The 5,143-nt window shown below is 44.7% G+C and overlaps 1 pseudogene; it reads left to right on the top strand.

Moving 5' to 3' along the window:
• Window positions 1-4,110: 4,110 nt before the first annotated feature.
• On the top strand, window positions 4,111-4,203 carry LOC142198737 (U2 spliceosomal RNA; annotated as a pseudogene).
• The last annotated feature ends 940 nt before the right edge of the window (window positions 4,204-5,143 follow it).

Raw genomic sequence — 5,143 nt, 5'->3', positions numbered from 1 at the left:
ACTTACTGTTGGTATGATGTTCTTTTTCTGAAATGCTGTGTTACGCCAGATGTAATAAGATACACACCATCAAAAAAGTTCCACTGTTATCTCATCAGTCTACAGAATATTTTTCCAAACGTCTTTGGGATTAGCAGCATTTTTTTTTATGAAGATTATGGAATAAAGTTTTTTCATACATTGAATTTTGGTGTGCTGAAGTACTGTATTATACTACAATTTGTGACGGGACTTCGCAAATACTTTTTGGCACCCATTTACGAGAATAATTGGTTCCCTTGTAAGGAGTGCATATCTTTTGCATATACTCCTAGAAAGTATGGCTTTATAACCTTTTCCAGACTGATAGATGTCAGTGACTGTGTTTCTCATTTATTCTTGAATTTCTTCACATTCAGGGCATAATTTGTTGTTTTGGCCTACTTTTCTGATCGTTTGGCCTACTTTATGTTGTCAGACAGGTTCCATTTAAGTGATTTCTTCACTCTACAGGTCTGGCAGTGATCAGACCTGGGTGTAGCTAATGAAATTGAATTCAGCTTTCTAGAAAATGTGGTTAATTACCATTAATTCATGGGGGACAATTATTTTTTTCACATAGGGCCAAGTTGTTTGCAATAGCTTTTCCCCTTAATAATCATTTAAAAACTGCTTTTTGTATTTGCTCTGGTTATCTTTGTCTTTGATTTGTTATGATAGTCTGAAAATTTAAGTTTGACAAATATGCAAAAACGAAAGAAATCTCTAAGAGGCAAATATTTTTGTTCATGGTACTGTATGCATATAGAACAAGATGATCAAAGCCACAGGAAATATTTGGCTCTTTGGTGGTTGGTATCATAGCAGCAGCAGAGGCAGGACAGGAAGGACAAGACAGGAGATGATGTCCTTCTATGTGGTCGTTGTGGCTGTGTGTTGGTTGTAGCAGTTGTGGCAGGTCAGTATAGAATGGGAAAGACAAGGCAGGATATGATGTCCCACTGTATGTGGTTGTAACAGCAGTGGTGGCAGCAGCAAAAGGACAGTATGGAGCAGAATGGACAAGGCAGGATGAAATGATATCTTACTGTGTGGTAGAATTGTATGGAACAGGGTAGGACTAGCAGTGGTGACAGACGAAGCAGTATAGCATGGGTCATGATGGACAGGTATGACCTGGTTGTAAAGATTATGCCTTTCCATTTGCTTATCTGCATCAGGTTGGCCTTGTAGATGTCTGCTTGGTGAGAGCTGAACTTCCATTCAGAAGCAGAAATTTTTTTTCACATTTGCTTTTATAGCAAAAGTCTAAAAGCATGCCTACCCAATAGTTATCCCTTCGTTTGATGCTCTCGATACGGTTATCGGCACATAAGTATTATAGCATGCATCTTAACATGCTCACCAAGAACCCAGTTGTAAGGTTTTTTGCCCTGTATTTTCATGGTTGGTCTTGTTCTGTGTAGTCATCATTATCATCCTCATGAGCACCACAACAAGGGTCCTCCTCTACATTCTAGTAGAAACCAGAAGGTGATTGATCATATTAAAACACAACTTTTATTACTTATCACATAAATTAACCAAAATAGCTTCTACTTGAATTTCTTTGCAGGATCTCAGAATATCGTCTCAGAGCTACAGTTTTGATGTGGACTACTTCCCACCCTCATAAATCTTTTGCTTGAGGATACTCCAAAGCTTCTCAATAGGTTTCAGTTTAGGGCAGGATGGTGGCCACACCATGAGTTTATCTCCTTTTAGGTCCATAGCAGCCAATGACTCAGAGGTATTCATCACTGCATGAGATGGGGCATTGTAATTAGATGTAGATGATTTTGCTGCTGAATGCACAGTTCTTCTTTTTGTATTATGGATTAAAGTGGTCAGTCAGAATCTCTATATATTTTCCAGAGGTCATTTTCACAGCTTCAGGGACCCTAAAGGAGCCTACCAGCTCTGTACCCTTGTTTTCGGCCCTATACATGACTCCACCACCTTCTTGATGGCGTTGCAGCCTTGTTGGAATATTTTGGCCATCCATGATCCATCCACTACTCCATCCATTTGGACCATCCAGGGTATCACGGGAATCATCAGTAAGCAAGACTGTTTCAAACTTTGTCTTCAGGTATGACTAGGCCCACTGCAAGCATTTCTGCTTGTGAGCACTGTTTAGGCATGGCTCAAAAGTAGCTCCTGGCCTTGATTCAATGGTACACTGTCACCACTGCTGCTCAAAACATTGACCCACACATGTACTCTTCCTGCCCATAATTTCTCATTCACGTGTCCTTGGTAGCATGCACCTTGCTGCACAGGAACAATTGCAAGCTTAGGTCCATGTTGTCTGCCACATATGTTAATAACAAAAAATTGGGGCCGGCTTGATACAATGATCAGCCTGAAGAACAGTGCTCACCCAGAAGATGACAGAAACTTCTTTAATAACAAATGGAACAGCACAACGCGTGTCCGAAACGCGTTGTGCTGTTCCATTTGTTAGTAAAGAATTTTCTGTCATCTTCTGGGTGAGCGCTGTTCTTCAGGCTGATCATTGTATCAGGCCGGACCCAATTTTTCGTTGTACGTTCTCGTTCGTGTAACGGTCCTGCAGCTGCTGCCCTCCACCTTATTCTACATACCCTGGACTTGCTTGCTCTCAAGGCTATTTGGGTTGTTGTGACCTCCTCGCAACCTACCCAGGTGAGCAAGCACTTGTCTCTCCATTTAAACCACATTTTCTTCCAGTGGTAATAGACAAGGATCGGCTCGGTGTTGTTTGTTTTTTGCCTTACATATATTAATAAGGCAGGGACATCTGCATGCAGACCTTGCACACTGTAAAGGTTTTGTTTAGCAATTTGAAGAAAAATGCCCACACAGGAGATTCCAGTATAGAGCCATCACCAAAAATGCTTGAGATGTGTTGTCTGCCACCACTACCCATGCTTCCCATAGGTCTTACCCTAGTAAGTTTTTTTTATGTTTTGCAGTACAATAGCTCTGTTGCTTGCCACTGATGCCACCACTCTCCTCATCTGATATCAGATCCTGTCCAACACATAGTCATCATTGCCAAGGTCATCTTCATTATTGTAATCATCATCATCATTCCGTTTTTTTTCAAACAGTCGCAGGCCTGGTCAAGGGCTTCATGACAACCTTCATGATTCCCACCTCAAGATTTTCCCCTTCTGCCCCTACCAGTACTGCCAACCACCACCGTGGCTACAATTGCCAGTTATAATCAAAACTTGTAAAACTATCTTGAGTATATTCTTTAGCATTTGGACTGCTGTCTCTTCTCACTAGGGTTCAATGAAGACAGAGATGACATAGCAGAAAGGCTACTATGGAGATATTAAACTGTTACAGTAGTAAGGTTGCAGTGGAGGAGGAAATCACTGAAGTTGCAGAACATAGGCTTATAGTGTTCCTGTCCCCAACCCTACTGTGACTGATATAATGAGTGGGTTATATACATTCCTATCTGCTTCCAGCAAAATTGTATGCCATTGCCTCCTGCAAGGACCAGACATTTGTGGCCGCCTGCTACTACTACTTACCGGATAGCTTCCACCCGCATTCTTACAGGTAGTGGTAAATGATATGGCATTGGTGTTTCCTTCCCATACATTTGCAAGTTCTTTGCCCCCCTGCCTTTTATCAGTCATTTTTATTCAGCTATACATATATATAGTTTTATGCAGCAAACACCAGATTGTAAAGGTAGTGTGTATAAGTTGACTAGGTTTTGACATTTGGCAAGGGAAAAAAATATGACAAGTTTTACGGTAGCACTTTTGACAAAATATTGAATTGGAGAGACAGTCTATAACAGAAAGGGGTGTTCCAGTTCATACTGTAACTGCATAGCTAGGCTTAAAAGTACAACTACTATACACTTGTCTGTCCCATTGGCTCAGAATCTAGCCATAAGTCTCCGTTCAGATCCCTGGTTGTTGTTTATTGGTAACGGAGCACTAATACGCTACTAATAAATCACTGATGAGCTGAATCTCCATAGGTCAGGAAGTCCAGGGACTCGAAACGTACACTCTTCATTGGATCCCCCGCTGAATTCACACGTAAGTATATATCGTAGTACAGGGTGGGGCAAAAGGTAAGATCGCTTCTCGGTCTTTTGGCTAAGATCAAGTGTAGTATCTGTTCTTATCAGAATTTATTCTGATTCCAGAGAAACCTTGTATCCCACCAGTTCGGGGCCGAGAACGCGAGCCCCTTGTCTACGAGTGATAGAACACTTCGGACGACGAGGAGCAAGAGAGAGCAGCTGAAGAAGCAACTGAGCTAGAACACTGCTGGAGAAGAAGACGACAAAGAGGACGAAGATGGCGACTTCAGGGGACGTCGTGGCAACCACCGCTGCTGCTCCTCAAGAAGACGTCGGACGGAAGACGGCAACCAGAGACGCCAGCCCTGAAGCTCTCCCCGGGCCTGGTGTACCCGGTCTGCGGAAACAGGGACCTCCTTCACTGGAGCCCTGGATGAAGCAGACCGTGGTGCTCAAGCTTAGGGAGGTGGACGGGAGGCTCCCGGACCTGAGCGAGGAGGTCTTCTGCCGGACCATGCTGGCAGACCAGGGCTTCTCCCCCTGCCAGACCCTCAGCGTCCAGAGCTTTGTGACGGGCTTGTTCTACGTCACCTTTGCAAGTATGGAGATCTGCCGCCGGTACTGGGAGGCGGTCAAGTCAGCGGCACCGGGCTCCCCCTTCAAGGCCTTCCTGGGCAGTTGCCCTGTCCAGATGGATGAGAGGAGGGTGACGGTGACGATGAGGAACCCGCACACCCCACCCGGAGACATCGCCCGGTTCCTGGCTCGTTTTTGCACAGTGCTGCGGGATCCCACTCGCATCCTGAACAAGACGGGCTACTGGACTGGGAAATGGTCGGTGGTCGTCAAACTGCGAAGGGATGGCGAGGTAAGGCATCTCCCTCAAACATTTTCCTTAGGTAACAGCAGCGGTCTCATCTGGTACCCCGACCTACCGAAGGCCTGCCGGCGCTGCGGAAAGGAGGGCCACCAGGTAAAAGACTGCAAAGCTGACGCCTGCAGGATGTGTCGAGTGGAGGGCCACGCCACAAAGGACTGCCCCACGGCCAAGACCTGCAACCTGTGCGGCATGGCGGACCATGTCTA

This window comes from Leptodactylus fuscus, chromosome 3, assembly GCF_031893055.1.
Source record: "Leptodactylus fuscus isolate aLepFus1 chromosome 3, aLepFus1.hap2, whole genome shotgun sequence".
Classification (NCBI taxonomy): Eukaryota; Metazoa; Chordata; class Amphibia; order Anura; family Leptodactylidae; genus Leptodactylus; species Leptodactylus fuscus.
This window is presented reverse-complemented; position numbering and strand designations above follow the sequence as displayed.